The following is a 20,794-nucleotide window of genomic DNA, read 5'->3' as shown; positions in this document are numbered from 1 at the left end:
TAAGCTAATGCGGTTCGACAAGTATTCAGTAATCACTTCCTTTTCCTTGCAGAGGAGCTGTAATGTGTTTTGAAGGCTGTGAGTAAACTGATGGGATCATATCAAAGGCACAAAGCTGCTGGAAAGAAGCCTGTGAGCGAAACAAAGGCCCTCTGGCCCCCGAAGAAGCAAAGCTGCAGTGCTGTGACAACCCAGAGAAGGACAAGTCAAAATGAATTCCCCTCTCTGTGATTGACCCGCTGCAGAACTTGTCAGAGCTTGGCTATTGCAACCTTAAGACAGCATGGATCAGACATGGCTGTGAAAAAGACATCTAATCATTTGCTAAAAGAAGAAAGGAATATGGAAAAATGTGCAAGACAGAGAAAAGACGGTTTGATTTATGAAGCTTGATGGAGCTTATCAGTAGCAGGCAAACAGTGAGGAGACATCAAGTTGACAAAGTAAAATTCAAACTGGGAGTCTCGTTGGAGCGAATTGACAGTTAATTCCCGTAAGCTCCGGAGAATGAACATTTGGGACGGCGTAGAAAATCTCAAAGATGCTGAACTTGTTCCAACAATGTGAGGCAAGTTCTGTTGTGAACTGGAGCTATAGAAACACAGTCAAAACGAGCTGAACTGCATCAAAACTGATAACGGGGTCGTTGGATTATGGGGTGGTGACAGGGAGGACAAGGAAGGTGAGACAGACGCCAGTCTATGAAATTAATATTTTAGTTGTACAAAACAATCATTTCTTTTTCTCTTTGGATGAAACATTCAGTTGTACAACAAATTTCAATTTATTTGTGTAACACTCAATATTCTTGGTATGCCAGAAAGGCAGAACATTAACAATGGATGAATATTAGTTTAATGACCCTGGTTTAGCAACAAAAAGACATTTTCATTTGTCAAAGCTGGAAAAAAAACCACAGAAGGAACTAATGACATCAGTGAGGGCTCAGCTCCATTCAAGTGGTCCCCAACGGGAAATTAATGAAATCACTACTGTAGCACTGTGGGGCACCAAAAGTGTCAGGATTCAGCGGGGTGAAGGACACACGGAGTATAAAGGAAATTGGAAATCACTTAAAACCACACGTGTGGACTGGTTTTCTTTGGCTATACATTGATTGTCATGAATGTATAGTGTAATGTGTGATGAAGGCAGGAGAGGACGCAGGCTCACAGAGGCAAAAATTAACTCCAAAATGCAGCTTTATTGCTGGATGACAGAAAGACACGACAAGACAGAGGAAGCAAAACTAAACACACTGAACATGGAACGCGAGACTGTCAAAATAAAACAAGAACTTAGTGAGATATGAAACACATGACGGACTGGAGAGACAGTATGGAACACGGGAACAGGTAAGAGACGAAATAGAGAAACCGCTAAAAGTGCGAGGGAGAGCGAGATGGGACATGTAGGGCTGCGGAAATGTGGGATAAACATGATAGATGGGGGAACATGGAATGAAACACACACGCAAACCCACATAAACCCACAAACACAGAAAGGGATGCAGAGGACAAAGACACAGGGGGACCTAAGAACCAAGGAGCTAAACATGAAGACCTAGGCATTAAAGAATAAACTCAAGACTAAAAAAAATTAACTTAAACATAAACCAAAATACAAAAATGACATCAACATACAAGAAAACTCAGAACACTGGGTCAAATGACCTAGGACCATGACACTCATACACAATATGAGGACAGTAGGAGCCACTGTAGAGGACATGCAGGGCAGGAAATGTGTGAATTTGACCAAAAACATTCACAGATCATGTATCAGTAGGCTTGCAGCGATGCATCATGTCTTTCCACTCTCCCTCTTGCAGCACTCTCTGTTTTGCATGTATATGATCATATTTCATGTCCCTCCCTTAATAAGATGGTCCTTGTAATCCCATCGGGACCTCCCCACCTCCCATCCCTTCTCCTGTCGCAGTAATGCATTGGATTGATCAGGGCAGATTCATATAATTATCCAGGTGTCAAAGCTTTTAAGTTAGTGTCCTTCATGTCGAATAATGCTGACTCAGTGAGCGCGCTCTGCCTTCAGCTGCACTGCACAGCCAATGAGGCTGTATAAAAGGCCTTGAGACTTTATATTCCTGCAATATTGTTTGAGATGGAGTTGCGGGAAATGATGTAGGCAGAAGTTTGAGGTACTGCGCTGTTACTCCAGAAGGGGAGATTGTACTTCAGGGTTAGGTCTGTGGTCACCTCATCGTGTAAGTTGCGCTCCTGTTAGCCATACTTCATAGTGATGCTCCAAGTGCTAAGTTCATGCCTCAAAACTGCTGGCAACACTGAGCATCTAGGTGGCAATAAAACAGCTGTCGGTGACAATCCAGCAAAGTGGAAGCCTCCTCATTCCTGTAACCTGACCGATACACCATCTTGTTAGCTGCTGAACCTAAAAGAACTAGCCCTCACCTAATACTCCTGAACAGAGGCCATTTTTCCCTTCGGCTTAACAGTTTTCTGTTTACAGATTTATTTCTCAGCTTGATTATTATTTTAGCATCTTCTAATCTTTTCATCTGAAGAAGTTGATCTTGGTTTGACTATATTGAAGTCATAGCTGAGGAAGACCGCGGCAACTGTCACGTCAAAGGTCACATGCCAAAACTGATCCAAGCTACAGGCTGACACGACTATAAATTCTCACGAGTTTAACAGATTAACTTCCATTTACTGTGCTCTATCATTGATAAAACTCTATTATTCATGCTCCAGAAAAAATGAGCTTGTTGGTGCCGTCAGTGTGAGGTGAAGAATGACACAGTGTCACATGACACACTTCATGGACTACATTTGAGTTAACGTGTTAATTTATTCTCATATATCTCATAAACCCCAACGGACATGGTCTGCAGTGCATGTAGCAATTACTGTGCGAAAACATAACATTTCCTCAATTATTATATAGTTATGCAGTTTTGAAGGGATACTTTGTCATTTTGTGAAATATTTATATGGACTTATTTGAATTCTTTGCAAGACTTGTTGTCAATATTATATCTGTATATGAAAGCACTGCTTCCAGCTGGCTACCAAAACTCACACTGGAAAGAGCTGGCCTGGCTGTAATGGGCAACAAATGTGCCAACCAGCACCAAAAAGTACAAATCTCAAGCTATAGCTTGTTTGTTTATACCAACGCATGAAAGCAAGAAATGCAATCCTGGATATCTATTTGTGCATGGCTTCTTTCACTTCAGAAAGCAGAGTTTCTTGGCACAGCTGGGGGGTGGAGGCGTGGGCTTCATCTAGCAGTGACCTTGACCTCACACTGGGGCAGTTTGCAGTCGAGTGGCTGGAATGAGAAGTAGCAGCTCAAAGTCTGAGGACACAATTCTCAGCTGGAAAAGGTTGGAGTCTCTGCTCCAAGTTAGTATGAAAATGAAGCTGTTGATTTACATTCCTCCCCTCACCTGTGGTCATGAGCTCTGAGAAGTACCAGAAGACCACAGATACAGATGGTGGGACTGAAGCTTCCACCGAAGGGTGCTGAGGCTCAGCCTTAGAGCTAGACTGAGGTGCTTGGTGTGAGTCAAGCTGCTGCTCCTCCACCTCAAAAGGAGCCAGTAGAGCTGGTTTATCTGACCAGGATGCCTCCTAGATGGCTTCAAGGAGAAATTACATTAAACCTCTCAGAAGAGCTGGAGGAGGTGGCCAGGCTTAAACTGCTGCCTCCATGACCTGAACCTAAATAATGGTTGGATTAAACAGGTTTTTGGTGAAAAGAAGGCAATAAGTTTTCTTTTTGTAAAGCAACCCAAAAGACCATAACCAATGATATTTCTATAAATACTTTTTTTTTTTTTTTTTTTTACTATAATAGCTTCCCATTGGCTCACTGCAATTAAAAATCTTTACAAAATCTAGTCCTTAAACAGCAAGCCAGAAATGACTCAGTGTATATGTTTATGGTAATCCTTTCATGCATTTCAGTTTTTTAGCTCTATTTCACAAAGGATTACACCGTCTGAGGCACACATGAGACGTGTTCGTGACTATGACTGAATAAATAGGAAGTGAAGAACGCCCCGCAGGAGGCGAGAGCAGAGAGAGAGAATGAAATGAAAGAGGGCAAAAGAGGAGAGAGCAAAATACCTTCATATAAATGGCCTGAACTGCAACACCGACTGATCTGTTTAGAGTTAGATTTTATGTTGCTCCACGGTGAACCGTCAACATCCATCATCTGCTGCTGCTTTCAAACAATTTGCAAAGCTTTTAGTGTTTGACTCAGCTATTAAAACCCTTTCTCGAACAGGAATCACTCACTTGAGGTGCATCTTGTATTCAAACACTGAGCTAACAAAATGAAAGGCTTGGGCAAAAAGCACATTTGGCCCTAAACGGCTTTTTGTAATATGTACATTAGAAGGAGCTTTTTAATACATTAGTGTTTATCATCTGGGCACACATGTGCAAATATTTTTACCTCTGTCTAAATACAGAAAGACAAGCAGCAAACTCTGATTTATGTGAACAAAGCTGTAGATTTATCAGTGGTAGTAACGCTACTGTAATGAATTTGTTCTGGGAACAGCCTGAGGAGCTTGGACTGTGAATCTCTCATCTGTTAAATTACTTTTTTCACTTCACTTTACTTCATGTCCTTTATGACTTTTCTGTATTTACTGATTATAATTTCTATTTAGTGATTCTAACCACTGTCTGAAAATTATGCGACGGATGGACCTATTTTAAAAATGTTCAAACTTTTTTATTGCATTCTTTTTTTTTAATATCAAATCACTCAGTCACTGTCTTGATGTGTCGTTTGTGTTAATTATATAAATCAAGGACTACAGTTACAAATGAATTCTGGTCTCACTTGCTGTTATTCATTTTATAAGCAGTAAGGAAGTAAGGAAATAAGGAAGCAGTAAGGCAGCTAAAAGGATAAAAAGCTTAAAACAGCAGATTTTATGTTTTTGTCTTCAGGAAGATTTGATGTCTGTTATTTGTAATGTAATCATTTTCTGGGAGTCTGATTTCTGATGGTTTACAGATAGATTCAGTAACACTAACTGTCCTGCCTTCAGATTCCTCATCTGCAATCATCAGTACCCTCACTGCTAAGATCAGAGGTGAGGTTTAAGGGCTTCTGTATGTCCACCTTTGAGGCTCACTGCCTGTTCAGCTGACTGATCTCCAACTCCCCAGTGAAACACTGCAGTGTGACAATCAGCACTACAGATCCGTTTAGCATTTGTGTCATTACAGAAGAGTCTTAGTCATCAGTACAGTACACTCGAGTGTGCGTGTGTGTGTGTGTGTGTGTGTAAAAGCTCCAGCTCTCCGTCTCTCCCACCACACTTTACTTATCTTTACAAAGACATTGTAAGTGCAATGCAATCATGTCACCATCAGGAAAAGTAAATTACTTCTGAAGGCGGTCATTTTTCAGTTACACTGATATTTGGCAGCAGTCTGAGCTCTGCACTGCTGCTGCTCACAGAGAGGAGGTGAAACCCTCTCCTGAAGCTGTGAAAACAGGTCATCAGAGCACAGAGAAACATTCAAACTGGACTGTTTGTTTGTTTGTTTGTTTGTTTTGCATCTTCAGTCTGAATGCAGTCACTTCTGCTGATGTAAGATTTTAGAAAATCATCTTAATCTGATTTCTCTTCTTTTCTTAGATTTGACCAAAGTCAAATATCATGTTTTTTATTGAAACTATAAAAGAGGAAACATAAAAAATTATTTTACTGCTTCTGACTCATGTGCGTCGTTGTTGTTGTCGTTGTCATTGTTGTCGTTGTCGTCGTTGTTTGAAATCACCTTGTACAAATGTTAGTAAAAGATGTGTCTGTGCTTTCCTGCATGGAGCTTTGTGATGTGGACAGATGGATCCTGGTAGTTTTACCAGTTTTGTTGTTGCTAGGCAATGATAATGAAAAATGCAAGGTGGAGATGTGATTTGAAAGCAGGCATGAATGCAGCTGTGCAAGAACCCAGACCTCCATTTTTGTCATGTTCAGCACAAAGTAAACTTCTTTTTCATGAAACTTTAGATTAATAATATTTTAGATCAATAATACAGACTGCTTATAATATGTATTTTTACAAATGTTTAAACTAGAAACACTAAAACTGAGCATCGGTCTAGACTCAAGAGGAACTGACCGTCTCCGGGTCATTGTGAGCTTCGCTGGAATATTTAACTTCATATGGCGGCTGTGGCTCAGGAGCTTTAGTGAGGCATCTGCTGATCGGAAGGTTGGCAATTCGATTCCTGTCTGCTCCAGTCTGCATGCCAAATATCCTTGGGCAAGATACTAACGCCAAGTTGCTCTCTGATGCATCCATTAGAGCAGGCATGTCCAAAGTCCGGCCGTCCAGTTTTAATTGGCCCACAAGTAATTTTATAAATAGAATAGAAAATGGCCCGCACTTCAACTTTTGCTTGAGTTTATTGCACTTCTTAGTTTTAACACCAGGGGGAGCTGCTGTTGATCAAGGCAGTTGCTCCACCAAAAAGGACAATCACAGAAGAAATTTACCCCAAGTTACCAAACATGGCAGAACCAAAGAAGCCAAAGGTAGAAAGTGAGTGCAGAAAATTTCAGACACTGTGGGAGTGTGAATATTTCTTCAAATAATTCAAGGGGACGTGTGTCTGTTTGATCTGCACTGAAACTGTGGCAGTTATGAAAGAGTATAATGTACGACGTCATTATGAAACCAAACATCAGGCCTATGCATCCTACACTGGTGCTGAGCGAGAGCAGAAATTAAAGCAAATGCTAGCTGTCCTGCGGGGTCAGCAACAGTATTTTTTCGTGCTCAAATTGTCCAGGAAAAGGCTCCAATAGCAGCTATGAGGTCGCCCAACTCATCGCAGGACATGACAAGCCTTTTTCAGATGGAGACCTCATAAAACACGGCCTCGTTAAAGTCACCGAAATAATGTGCCCGGAAAAAGTGCAGGACTTCAACAACGTCAGCGTGTCCAGAAATCTAGTTGTGCCACGCACTGAAGACTCGTCAGCCAACATTAAACTGCAACTGTCTGATAAAGCTGTGCTTTTGATTTTTACTCCATCGCATGCGATCCGAGCACTGATGCCACAGACACCGCACAGCTGCTAATTTTTTGCGGGGAGTGGACGAGAGCACGAGCGCTTTAGGTGAGTAAAAAATATATTCCACAATACCCGTGTGTTAATATGCAGGTGCACATGCTTCAAATATCAATAATGCGCATCAATTCTGTCACTACCCTGCTTTTGCGCACCACTTTCTTATATGCTTTTTTCTTGTTAACACACAGAGTACACACCGCTGTGCACAGCGCACGCACAGGCAAAGTCAGCTGATCTCCTCTGATGCAGATCTGCTCCTTGATCAAGTGACATTTGTCTGGATTTTTGGCACGAGTGGCGCACGATCAGCACCGCAGCTGGATGGCCCGATTTACATACCCAGCGCAGCTGATACTACAGAATAATTTACTAAAATTATATGGACTCATGTTATTAAGTCCAGTTCAATCTGTTAATGTTGATAATCGTTTCAAACGAACGTTAATAGGTGTGTTGCTAAGCCTAATAACGTAAATAACAAACTTGAAATGTACCCGTTCCATTTTCCCCTTTATTGTTTTTTCTCTGTGCTGTAAATCTTCTGTCCAAGAAGAAATCTGCTGCTGTTCTGAGAATGAGCTACCAAAGCTTTTTCTGAATAAATCAATAAAGATCCATTTATGGAAAGCTGTGATGAAGGCAGTTTTGTCTTTAATTATATTCAACAATATAACACATTTGACCACTTTTAAGTGATTTTTAATACAGTAAAGTTAAGGTTATATACCTAATTTCTAGTAAGTGGCCCAGCCCCTCCTATATTTTTATGTATGTGGCCCTCAGCGAAAAAAGTTTGGACACCCCTGCATTAGAGTATGAATCTGTGGGATTGTTAAAGCACTTACATAGGAAACACATTTAATAAAGCGCTTTTACGTGTTTGTGTTTGTTTCACTGCACTTCCATTACTTTATTGTTAGGCTGGGTTTTGATTTCATTATCATCTTAATCATTTTGGGTTGTAGCACACAGATGGTGTCTGTAGCCTGAAAATCTGCCATTTGACTAAAACAAAAAACTAAAACAAATCATGTAACTGTAAATGGAAACAGGATCTCATTTAACTTCCTTACAATGCCTTTTTTAGCATCCTGTAGCTTTTAGCCATCGCTTGGCTCAAAATTCAATAAAAATGCTCTCTGTGCAACAACATATTGGGAGAATCACTAATCATTTTGGCTACCACTGATGGATAGTTTACCGATGTAATGTACTCACATTTAATCTCACTGGCCACTTGAAACACTTCAGGCTACAAGTCACATTTTAACCCAACATTCATACAGCACTTTTTTCTGCACACTTGAACATTCGCCACTTACCCTTACATGCATGTCTTTAGACTGTGGGAGGACACGGAGAGGCCTCAGCTGGGATTTGAACCAGGAGCCTTTCCCTTGTGAGGCGAGAGTCTTAAACACTGTGCCATAGTGACACCTCAAAGATGAAGAACTTCATGCAATCTGTGCCAAGTTCCAGGTTTTAAACTTACTAGTACCCTGGTATGCACACACACAAACACACACACACAGTGTTTCTGTTTTTCTCTTCCTTCTCCTGGATGAAAATATCGGGGGAACTCAATCAGTGTGCTGATAGTGAAATGCCGCCGAGCAGGGCTGGAGGGAATGCACCTGAGAGGCTCAGTGATTTATTGCGAGGCAAAGCTGAAGCCAAGTCGCCAACTCTAATTAGAAAATCCTGTGCAGGCAGCTGAGTGCAGCAGCCAGCCTTAAATCTCAGAGCCGTCAGCCTCAGACTGCAGCACCATCCCGACTCAGTGTATAAGAAAGATCAGGTCCTCGCACCACAGAAAATGTTCTCCTGCTTCATTTAAATATGAACATGGACAATGTTCTCATCTGTGTGTGTTTACAGTACGTTTGCATCTTCATACAAACGTGTCGATGCACAAGTGCTTCAATAAATGTGTGTTTGTGTTAGCTCTTATTGTGCTAGCCCTGAAAGGCAGATGACACTGAAGCTCTCTTATACACCAGGCCATCATGCACATAGACTCTCTCCTGTGCTTGGCATGCACTGTGCTGTCCTGCAGTGGACAAAGTTAGCATGAGTCAGAATTTATAGGTGTGCATCACGATCATAAAAGGAAAAAAAATGAATAAAAGTCTGGAGACCTGAATAGAAAAGAGCTGCTAAGATTATGTAATTATGAAAAAAGGTTAATCGGTATATTAATCATAGTAAGGACAAGAGCAATGGTGGAGTTAATGTCATATCTATGAGCTTAAATGTCATTATCTTCACTTGTCCAAACTGGTACTAGAAACAGGAAGGTGAATGCTTCTGTTGGATTAGAGGAGCTTTTATAACTGAGTTTTTGTCTCTTATTTGATGATTGGTTTTCGGTTTTGTTATTTTTGATTTTCGGTTTTGTTATTTTTGATTTTCATGTACCCTGAACCTTAGTTTCAGTTTATCTTCATTTGTCTTCTGGTTAGACTGGTTAGTTTTCTGGTTAGTTTCTGGGAACTGGTAAAGTACAGACAAAGTAAAATAGACTCTTGAATTGTTTTAATTCCACCACACTGGAGGGTTTTCCAGCACCAACGACCTGTTTATGGTCATTCGCGCATCTCAGTCTGATTCGGCTAACCTTGGTTTTATTATCAGGGCTGTTAAGAGGTGGACCTGCTGTTGTGTTTTGGATCATTCGTTAGGGGCAGACAATGGCGCTCACCATAGTTCACTGGAGTCCAGTTTCCAGCCAGCCAGATGTCAGTGATTGCGTTATTCAGCTGTTTCTTTATTTCATTGTCAGTTATTATAGTTGACATTACTATGAATGTAATGTTGTGGTTTTGTATGTATGATTGTGCACTTTACAATGAATTCAATTTGGGTTAAAAACAAGAGTAATGTGTGTGCTGTCTGTTGTTAGATTTTTATAATCAGCTGTCAAATCTGATTTGACAAAATTCTCATTCAGGCGAAGTTTCAGTAATTCTAAGATATCAGTATTAAATAAATATTTTCTCTTCTTCATTGAAATCTTATCTCATAAAACCTTATCTCAACACTTCTGTAAGAATTAATAATAATTAAATTGTAAGGGCAGGTTTTTTTGTATCTAATATTTTTAATTTAATTGACTACATAAATGATTATATACTAAATTTAGGGCAAAGACAGTGACAGATATTTCCTGCTCTGATCCGGTCATGCAGACTTCAGCCATTTTCACACATTCACAGGAGCATCATTGGGTTTTTTTTTGAGAAAACAAATGTTCAGCCTGGCAGCTCCCTGTGACAAAGCCCATGTATTTTCAGATTGCTCCAGTGTGTGAGTAGCATGGGTAATATAGTACGCTGGTGATGTGCACTGCCTCCATTTCTATCCAGGCAGGTCTCTCACATAACAGAGTTTATGTTTCCAAAGGTCTGAACATGCATATGTGTGAAAAGGTCTGGAGAAAGATTTTGGAAATTGGATATTTATATTCAGAATTCTATATTTATATTCTTTGGTTGCTAGCGGCGTGTTGTGGTTGCCTCTAGTTTGCATGGATGACACACTACTCCCTTTCAGAATAAAAGTTCCACTTTTTGAAACATGTTGGTTTGAGTGGAAGGCACAGCTTTTACTTTGGAAGCAAATGTTCTTCCTTTCCAGTTTCTGTCACACTTTTTCAGGTTTCAGGGTGGTCAGTTATCCAGAGACAAGTCGGTGTCTTCCATTCAAAGTACAGGTGACCACAGCAAGCAGGTAGTGACCAAAGCAATCACAGGAAGGTTTTTAGTGCAGAATTCTCTTTGCAACAGCCAGCAACCACTCACCAACCAGTCAGGGAACAAAGCCTGTCAGAGGATTACCGAACAGTCTCTACACCTGTGTGACTGAGACATCTCCATAGACGTAAGGTCAAAGAATGAAGTCTGAATGTGTGTTTGAGAGCTTGTATGAATGAATATGTCAATGTACCCGCACGTGTAAGCTTTGTGTGTTTATCCTGCACATGCATGCACATCATCGCGTGATTGTAAGCACGTGTGTCTAAATGATGAAAGGTGTGTTTTCCAACCCGGATTGCAAAAGCCAAAGAAAAGGCAACGCAAAAGGTGACACACGTGACACGTTTCATTATCGGGCCTCCCTCTACCGCACAATCACAAAAGATTCTCACTGAAGCAGAGCCGAGACTTCCGTTGTCTCGCTGAATGGCAGGAACGCTGGCAACTTGGCAAGTCTGTGAAATTATATTTAGATATGTCCTGACGCACACTCACACAGACACACACAAACACTCAGACACATGGCTGACAGCTCTTGCTCTCGCAAAAAAAAAAAACAGCAGTATCAATGGAAGCTCGTCGCGTCTGCTGAATTGTGTTTTGATGTCTGCTGCCGCACAGAGAATACATTTAAACGTCTGTCCCAGTGCAGATAGAGCACACACACACACACACACACACACACACACACACACACACACACACACACACACACACACACCAGTATTGTCAAATAATGGTCCAACAAATGCAAATTACCAAAAAATTTTTCCATTCAGAGCTGTGCTTATCGGGACTCCTCACATATTTACACCTCAGGATCAGAATAATGTTTATTCAGCATGAGACTCCAGCCACCCAAATTACCTTATTCATTATTCTGAGGATTAATTTCACTTGTATTATGTCGCTGGAAGGGTGAAGGGTGGTGGTGGTGGTGGGGGGGGGTTGCACAGGAGAAACATGCCTGCCTAAAAAAGCAAATATTATCTACAAATATTGGCTGATATGTTTCATAACAGTGCAGTGCATTGATAACTGTTTTCACGTGTGACCCATATTTTTTAAGTTAACCTTTTAATGTTTTGATGTTGTAATTTCCAGTACTGCTCATTCTTTATTACTCTTTTTCTTATTAAGCTTTAATTGATGTTTGTTTTCTCTCTTGGGGTTTTTGGTTTTTCCCCATTTTTCCATCTCTCTCTCTTGCTCTCTTCTCCTATTCCTATCACAATCCCAAACAGTCATAGCCGATAGCTGCTCTTCCCTGAGCCCAATTCTCCCAGATATCTCCTCTTCTCATAGCACGTTCTTTCTCCCCACCGTTGCCAAGTGATGCTCATAGGAGATCCTTTGGCTCAGTGGAAGCTCTTGGTAACATTTGCTGCTCCCAAGTAAAAAAACAAAAAACAAAGAATCAGTGCTCTTCCAAGCATTTTATTCATCTACAGGTAATGTTATGCTATGATAACGCAACGCAACTGTTATGAAACGGCTGTGTGCAGGCAGGAAAAGGACCCAAAGTGCAGACACCCAGAGATGGAAGGTAAACTGAAAAGTTAGATTTATTGTAAAGCTAAACTGAAAACTACAAACCCAAACAGGCTGACAGGCAGAACACACAGCATAAGATAAGGGTAGATCACGACACCAACAAACTGAAACACAGGGCTTAAATACATAGAGGGAGCAATCAGGGAATGGGCAACAGGAGGGAAACACAGCTGGGGCAAATCAGGCCTAACGAGACAGGGGAAGCAAAACCAGATACATTAACAAAAGACATGCACCTCCAAAGTAAAACAGGAAACATAACACAGAATGAACTTAAAGACACAGACTCACAGGCAGGCACTGCAACAGAGGGAACAGAGACGTAAACCATAAGACAGAACTCTAACAAAGAAACCAAAGACTAGAAATGATAAATAATATAATAAACTCAAAACTCTGGGTCAACAACCCAGGCATCCTAACAGCAACAGGAGACCAAGGGAGTATTCACTGTATTCACAGGTGTTGTAGTCTAAGACTAAACTACTGGCAAAAACACCAGTGCTTTAAAAATATACCGGTATAATCCATTGTCTTCGCACAGTCATTTCAAACAATGACTTGAATGTGTGCAGCCCTCAGTCACGCTGCCTCACCGTCCACTCATCAAGACTGCTCTTATGAACTGCAGATATAGACTAATGTTTGTTTCCTAAATCAGTTACTGTCCGAAGTCTGAATGAGGATGTCATGGTCTTGGACCCAAAGTTTTGAGTTTTGTGTTGTTCTTAGCACAGCGTTCCCAGGTTCGTATTTTTACAGGTTTGGGTTCTGTTCATGGATTCGGTTTGTATTTTATTCCTTGTGTCTCTCTGTATCCCTGCCTTCCTTATGCTTCCATGTCTCTGTGTTTGTCTTTTTGTCCTTCTGTCTGTGTCAGCGATGATCCATTGTTTAGTTATTTCCTGTTTTATTTTTGGTAACCTTCCTTTCCTTTTGTCAATTCTCCAATAAACACTCACCCTTACATTTTTCTCCAAGTACTGCTTTCTGCATTTGGGTCTGCAAGCAATCACCACACTCTGCACCACAAAACCTGACTGAGGATCTGACAAAGTAATAACTTTGCAGTTTGTCACCTACTGACAATCAATGGAGGTGAAAATCCACCTTTCCAAACCTTACCAGCATCGTTTTGTTGTGGGTTTGGATCAATTTTGAACCAAGTCTGACGAACTGCTTCATGAATGTAGATCCTGATACATTCATGGAGGCTACTTTGGGCTTGGAAAACTCAGCATGCAATAAAGTTTTGGAGGTTCTTGCACCCCCAAAGCTCTCTTACATGGGTAATATGTTCAAATTCAGAAGGAGCAATTGAATGAAAGTTGCCAGATTAATGGAAAACACACCAGGTTTAATTTCCCCACATTCCACCCTCACTGCTGAGCGTGCAGCAGAGCCTCTTCTGCATTCAGATGCCGTATCGCTGCATATAGCTGCCACAGGTTACTCTGAAGCCACGTGGGAAACACGAGGCGGTACATGAGGTGACCTCTGACCTTCATACACCTGGCAGCTTGTAATATTGCTAATCTAGAAAGTTCAACATGTTTTACTGTTACACTTGTCGCGATTCACCGTGTGAGCTAAACACCTGAGACAGATGAGGCCATTTTAAAAATGCAAATGCTCACCTTGGATCAGCCTGTTAACAAATTCCCTCTCATCTGCATTCATCCAGCAGCCGGCTCACCTGATACAGCGCTGATTATATCTTTATTGTCTGCTACAGTGTGACCTCTACAAAGGTAATTCATAGGCGATTATGCTCTTTTCCCAGCTGTCTCGGTTAATTATTATAAAGACTGGTGTAAAAGCTCCATTTCAGCATCCATTTCAATTGTTCCTCCTGCTTCTGTCCTGTATCATCACTACTGCCACGTCTTATCTTTAATATGACATGACAGAGATCAGCGTGTGTGTGTGTGCTGCTGAGGTGTTTGTACATATACACCTGAGTCACTTGGATTTTCTCCTGGTTGCATGTGTTTTAGTTTTGTAGCTGAATCAAACCTTTCAATCTACAGTAACTACGGCTACCATCCTTTATAATCCTTCATATTTTACATACTCGATGCTCCAGTTGTGACCACATGGCAGCGTGGAGGAATACTGATTTACAATTAAAATTTCAGAAACAGCTCAGAGTTGAGAGACATGACCACATGCGTCCTGTGATGAGTCCTGTGTGTGTGGACAGAGTACAGGAGGAATGTAATTAAAATGTGACTTTGATGGCTCCGTCTCTGTTATTGCAGCTCCCGCTGTGCTTTTTCCATCTGCTGTTTGTACATAATGTAATTAGGAACTTTAGTTAAAGACAGAATTCATTAATTATGCATGGCATCAGAATATTGCTTGTTGTAGTTATGCAAAATTCATCTGAATAATTCAAGACTAACATGCAGTCTCATGCCTTTTCGGAGGAGACTGTTTGACTTTTCACATAAAACTTTATATTTTTCAAGGGATTAAATATAAAAGATACCTTTTTGCTGTTTTTTTAAGAAGTCAGGCTGTAAAAACAGCCTGACTCACTCTAAAGACAGGCTTTCCACAAAAGTACAAAACACTCATAACAACACCAGCATCCAGCATTTAAATTTTTTGCATGTGTATCTAATGCAGCTGTGCTGTGTCTTTGGTTGGCTTGGACATTTTTTTCTGTCTCAGAAACACATTTATTGTAACTACAGGTGTGAAGATTTTTTTATTTATACCAGAAAGAAACAGAAGGATGCTCCAGCCTCCTCCCAAAGACATGCAGTTAGTGTCACGATTGATTTACTGGGCATGACTCAAATGCAGGACTCTGAGGTGTGCAAGCAGAAAGGGGTTTATTTGCAGCACCAGGTGAGATTTGTACATATATACAGTGAACGTGCGGACAGGGTTCCAGGGGTCCCAAGGGAAGGTCCAGAGCTGGGGGACAGTCCATGATCATTAACACACCTGGTAGGGTCCAGTAAGGTCTGTACTAAGGAAAAGGAGAACACAGGAAAGATAAGGCCATAAGTTAAGATAAGATAAGGCCTGGAGTAATCAGTGGAGGTGAGCAGCAGGTGAGTAGAGCGTGGGAGTGGAATCCAGGATGGCACAGATACCCAGTCCCCGCCCTGGTGGCGAAGGTGATGACAGTAACCAGAGCAGCAAATGGCAAACCATGACAGTTAGTAGTGATTTTAAATTGGACATAACGGTTGTCTGTCTGTGTTAGCCCTGGCATGGATGAACTGACAGACAAGACCGGTGGTCAAACAGCAGTCTTCCAGCCTGTCGATGACTGTGGTTATTATGTTTTTCAAGCTCATCCACATCCTCAAATATTTTTTTTCTTTTGTCAGCTAAGCAGAGGTGACAAAACACATTAGCTGAGAACCTCTTCAAATACCCACAAAAGGAAAGGGGAAGCAAGGTTGTCAGCTGCCAAAAGGCAAATGGTACCATAAGGCAAATGCAGCTGACCTTTGATGTGAACTGCAGTACCTTGACTTTCCAGACATATGATGTCTCCCTCCAACAGCTGTGGTTTAAGTCCCTTTGTCTATGACGGTATAACGGAGGCAAACAGGGATGCTTAGAGGAAATGAATTTTACTCTGTAATCAAGTTCCTTTAAAAATAAATAGCTGAAATATCAGCGTGGTTTTTTGTATATTGGTCTGTATGTGGATATCCACTCTACAGAGGATGTGCAGTAAACTGTCGACACCACATCAGTAATCCTGCATGTCACAACCCAATCTCCTGCTGACTCCATGTAGGCTCTGGAAATTTCACAGCTAAAAAGAAACCTGATGGTGAAACCTGGACTTGGACTCATTCTGTGCTGGACAATGTCCCTGATCTGAATCTTGTTGCACATTAGTGAGTGAGATGGATGAAGAATACATTTACAGCTGTGAGAACTATCCTGGTAAATCTGCCCTAAATCACCTTCTACTAAAAATATTTCATATCAATACTCTTTGTCCCTGACCACTTGAATCATTATAAAATGCCAGCGTCAGTTTTTCCTCTCTGTTGTTTAGTTTAGAAGTTTAGAACAACGTGAAAGTCTCATGAATCTGATCAGGCATGTAAAGCCAGTCACATGAGCTTCCGGACTTCTCCAATTACATGCTTACTCTGGGCTGCGTATGTACATCGCTTATTATGACATAGCCTAGAGGGTCAAGATATGCTCCAACAACCTGAGATCTGTTTGTAGAGGAAAAAGGCCTCCTATAAATATGCTCCAGGAAAGAGAAACAGACTGAAATTGGATAGGATGGGCTGTAAATCCAGCACAGCCTCAGGCTGAGGATGTAAGGGTGGTGGGACTAGGAACAGCAAGCTTCAGAATATTTTCTACAGGGATTGAGTAATTAAATTTAATGCAGTTCTTAAGCCTAACAAACGTCACAGTGTGGTCCAGGTCAGGTTTGACCCAGGCCAAGCATTTTCTCTTAATGTGACTGCCATGAACTTTGAATTACAGATCTATATCTGACATCAATAAAGAGATGATCATCTCTTAATGTCTCAAAGAACAGGGAGAGTGTACAGCAATATTTTACATGAAAAATATTTTTACATGAAAACATAACAGCCACAATGATTTAAATACATTTTATTGAAAGTTAATATTTAAAGAGTATTCCGGAATTGCTTCATTACATCTGTTAAACGCTGTCCTCACTACATCATGAAAACATTCTTATATATTTAAGCAAGCAAGCAATTTATTTATGTAGCACTTTCAGACAACCACCAGCTGAAAATAAAGCGCTGTGCACTTAACATGACAAACAAAGGAATCTCTGCTGCATCCCCTTGTCAAGTCCACGTGTCTGTGTTATGTTTCTTGTTTTACTTTGAAAGTCCGTGTTTCAAGTTAATGTATCTGGTTTTGCTTCCCTTGTCTCGTTAGCCCTGATTTGTCCCAGGTTTGTTTCTCTCCTGTTTCCCATTCCCTGACTGCTCCCTCTTTGTATTTAAGCCCTGTGTTTTCCTTTGTCTGTGTTGCGATCTCCATTATCCCTCACTGTGTGTTCCGCCTCGCCTCGCCTCGCCTCGCCAAGCCTCGCCAAGCCTTGCCTCCAAAAAAACGGAGTTCAGTAACTCTCTCAATCGAACTCCATCAATGGACAGAATTAGTTCATCCTCTTTTACACAATTTCCAAAAATCATAAATTTCGTTTTTGTCAAGTTCAAAGATAATTTGTTTACATCAAACCATTTTTTTTAGTTTTTCCATTTCAGAAACCATTAATTCAGCCAATTCTTTCAATTTGACCCCATCACAATAAAAATTTGTAATATCTGCAAACAAAACAAAATTGGACACATTGCAAATATCATTTATATATAAATTTAAAAGTTTTGGTCCCAAAACAGAACCTTGAGGAACCCCACATTCCATTTTCAATCTTTCAGAGGAATTGCCTAAATAATGCACATACTGGGACCTATTTTCTAGATAACTACTTAACCAGTTCAATGCAATTCCTCTCACCCCATAAATATTCAGCTTAAAAATCAAAATAGAATGTTGCAGCGTATCAAAGTCAATAAATACCCCTATTGTATATTTATTATTGTCTGTTGCAAATGAAATGTCATCAGTAGTAGTCAGCAATGCTAATGCCGTTGATCTGTTTTTCCGAACTCCATATTGATTTTCACTTAGTAATTGATGTTTTTCAATAAAGCTATCAAGTCTTTGCACAAAAGGTTTTTAAAGCACTTTAGAAAACTGTGACAAAAGTGACGCTGGCCTATAGTTGTTCAAACTATGTTTATCTCCCTTTTTATGAAGAGGTATCACTTTTGCCACTTTCATTCTATCAGGAAATACACCGGTATGGAATGAAAGATTAAAAATATAACAAAGAGGAGTAATTAATAAAATAAATATAATTTGTTATCATTTTCAGTCCATTTAAAATGTGCATTTAGAAATCGTATTATTTTTCTCCTCTAAATTCGGCCTACAGCGTTCTGGATTACGTGCCAGTCTCAACCAAGAGACTGAATTTAACTGCACAGGCCAAATATTGATCCATCCCAAAGTGACAAATCCAGACTGTGATAATGGTTTTATGTTTACTTCAACAAGCGGGGACATGTTAGAAGAGGTTTAACACCACAGACCACATGAAAAAAATAAAATAAATACAAATATTTGAATTTTTTTTTTTAGGCAGAGGTAGGAAAAAGTGTGGTGATATTTTAAGAGCTTATTTTTCAGTTTTGACAGTTTTACTTTAAGATAAATAAATCTCCAGTGCAGTGCAGACTGACTGATAAGCACTCCTCACAGTGCTGATGATGACAAGGGAGCCAGAGAGTGACCTCGTGTCAATGCAGTGACCTCACATATTCATGTGGCTGCGATTGTGATCCAGCATTTCAGAGCAGAACTAAAAGATTCTTCACCATATGACATAAGAGCAGTCCTCATTCGCCCGCGAGCATACGAGGGGAAAGAGCAGCAGAGACTCTGTTCTCTCCCTCGCTGTGTGTGTGTGTGTGTGTGTGTGTGTGTGTGTGTGTGTGTGTGTGTGTGTGTGTTTTGCTGAGGACACACTGAAACGTCAGCTATTTCCGAGCGTCCAATATTTTCCGCCACAGTCAACAGTTGCCTCGAGGCACAGAGGAAGCTCCCGTTTGGCTCTGCTCCCCCCCTTCATAGCCCTCCAACTGCAGACACACACACACACACACACACACACACACACACACACACACACACACACACACAAATAAACCCACACACACATTCATGCACACACACAGCCTCACCTACTTGGGTATAATTAAGTATTTGAAGAAAGTGCAGTCAATAACAGAGAACAGCCGTCTCTTAACTTTGATGGAGGCGCCGGCACAGTACTCTTTATTTTACTGGAAAGGTTGAAAAGAAAGGAGGACACACTCCACACAACAGTATGAACAAAAAGGCTTCACTGTCTCCCCTGAAACAATTCCTCAAGCATGTAACAGCAAACGAAACCTAAGTTTAATCATTTGTAATCTGCTAAAAGATAAAAGGAGGGAAATTCATAGATTTAATTGTTCTGTAATTGAATTGATTTTTTGGATTTTGACTTTAATCACAGGTTCTGAAACTCTACCAGCAAAATATCAAAAACCAGAATCTCCACTCTCAGGTCACGTCCTCGTGCACCTCCGGGCCTCTTCCAGCATTACTGGTTTGCTGCTTCACTTCCTCGCAGGCTCATTCTGACTGCTTGCACTTGTGTTCCTGCCATTTTACCATGGAACTCAAACTTGTGCTGAAAGCATCAACCTCTGTGCCAAAGAACAATTTTCAGTGGGCAAGTCAGGGCAGCGCTTTGTTCTTTTAGTTGTGCACTGTCATACAGTTAACACGGGCAGTTATTATTTAACACCGGAGGAGATGCAGTCATGAGAAAGTGAGGTGCACACCATGATGGCGTTGTACCCTCCTGTTCATGCACAGAGTCATTCAAACCCACCAGTTTGTGTTTTATTGTGTTTTGGAGCACAGCTGTTTAACTCACCAGATTTTGCTCCCTGACACTTCTTCCACTTTCACCAAAATTAAATTCAAGGTGGAAAGCTGCTTGTTGACAGGACGAGGCCAGTCTGCATTGAAAACACATGAGCGCAAATGCTCAGAATGGCAATGCCAGGAGCTTTGCCTGGGATGACTAACTGTAGACGGAGACCAGCCAAATTTAAACTGCGTATGTTTTTTGAATGTGAAAATAAACCTGGTGTAATGACAGAGTACAGCGTTTGGTGTAAGTTGCTCCAGCTGACTCATTCTCCCGCTCTCTGTCTGAAAGGTCAGGCTGAATAAGCAGCTAAACCCACTGACCCGACCTCAGCACAACACGGCTCCACATGCACAGTCTTAATTGAATTTATCCATCTTGAATTATTCATAAGCGAATCCACCTCAGTGCAAACCATTTTTACGTGTGTCTTTCAGTGCACGCGTGCTCTGTCATTAACTGTCGTAATCTATCATAACTGTTGCATCAGCATATTAATCCATTTCTACATTATTGATGCTTTAGAAGACTTTTGGTGCCAAATGGTCTCCTTTCAGCCCCGTCCCTTAGAATTGCTATTCTAACTACTTTTTCACTATTAAATCAGTTACAGTTATCTAATAAATTGAAAGTAACATCTGTGGATTAAGGACTTGTTCACTCAAACTGTTACCTGCTGATTTACTGAGGTCAGCTATGAAGGTGCTGAAGACAAATCTGAAGACTAATCAGCTCAAACATTTATTTTCCCTGTGTTTATTTATTTGCATTTTGTACATTTTAAATGTATGACTGCCCTAGAGTATTATATAATGAATATTAATGAAGTTCACCATCTTAGTCCTCTGTGACTTTTGT

General features: G+C 40.7%; 1 long non-coding RNA gene across 1 annotated transcript; it reads right to left on the bottom strand.

Moving 5' to 3' along the window:
- Positions 1–2,831: 2,831 nt before the first annotated feature.
- LOC102078206 (uncharacterized) lies at positions 2,832–8,707 on the bottom strand. The gene is made up of 3 exons (XR_266349.4): positions 8,422–8,707; positions 3,434–3,625; positions 2,832–3,315 (listed from the first exon to the last, which is right to left on the bottom strand). It is a non-coding gene; the product is annotated as an uncharacterized LOC102078206 (long non-coding RNA).
- Positions 8,708–20,794: the final 12,087 nt, after the last annotated feature.

This window comes from Oreochromis niloticus, linkage group LG2 (genome assembly GCF_001858045.2).
Source record: "Oreochromis niloticus isolate F11D_XX linkage group LG2, O_niloticus_UMD_NMBU, whole genome shotgun sequence".
Taxonomy (NCBI): domain Eukaryota; kingdom Metazoa; phylum Chordata; class Actinopteri; order Cichliformes; family Cichlidae; genus Oreochromis; species Oreochromis niloticus.
Note: the sequence above shows the minus strand (reverse complement) of the source record. Positions and strands in the feature narration are given on the sequence as shown.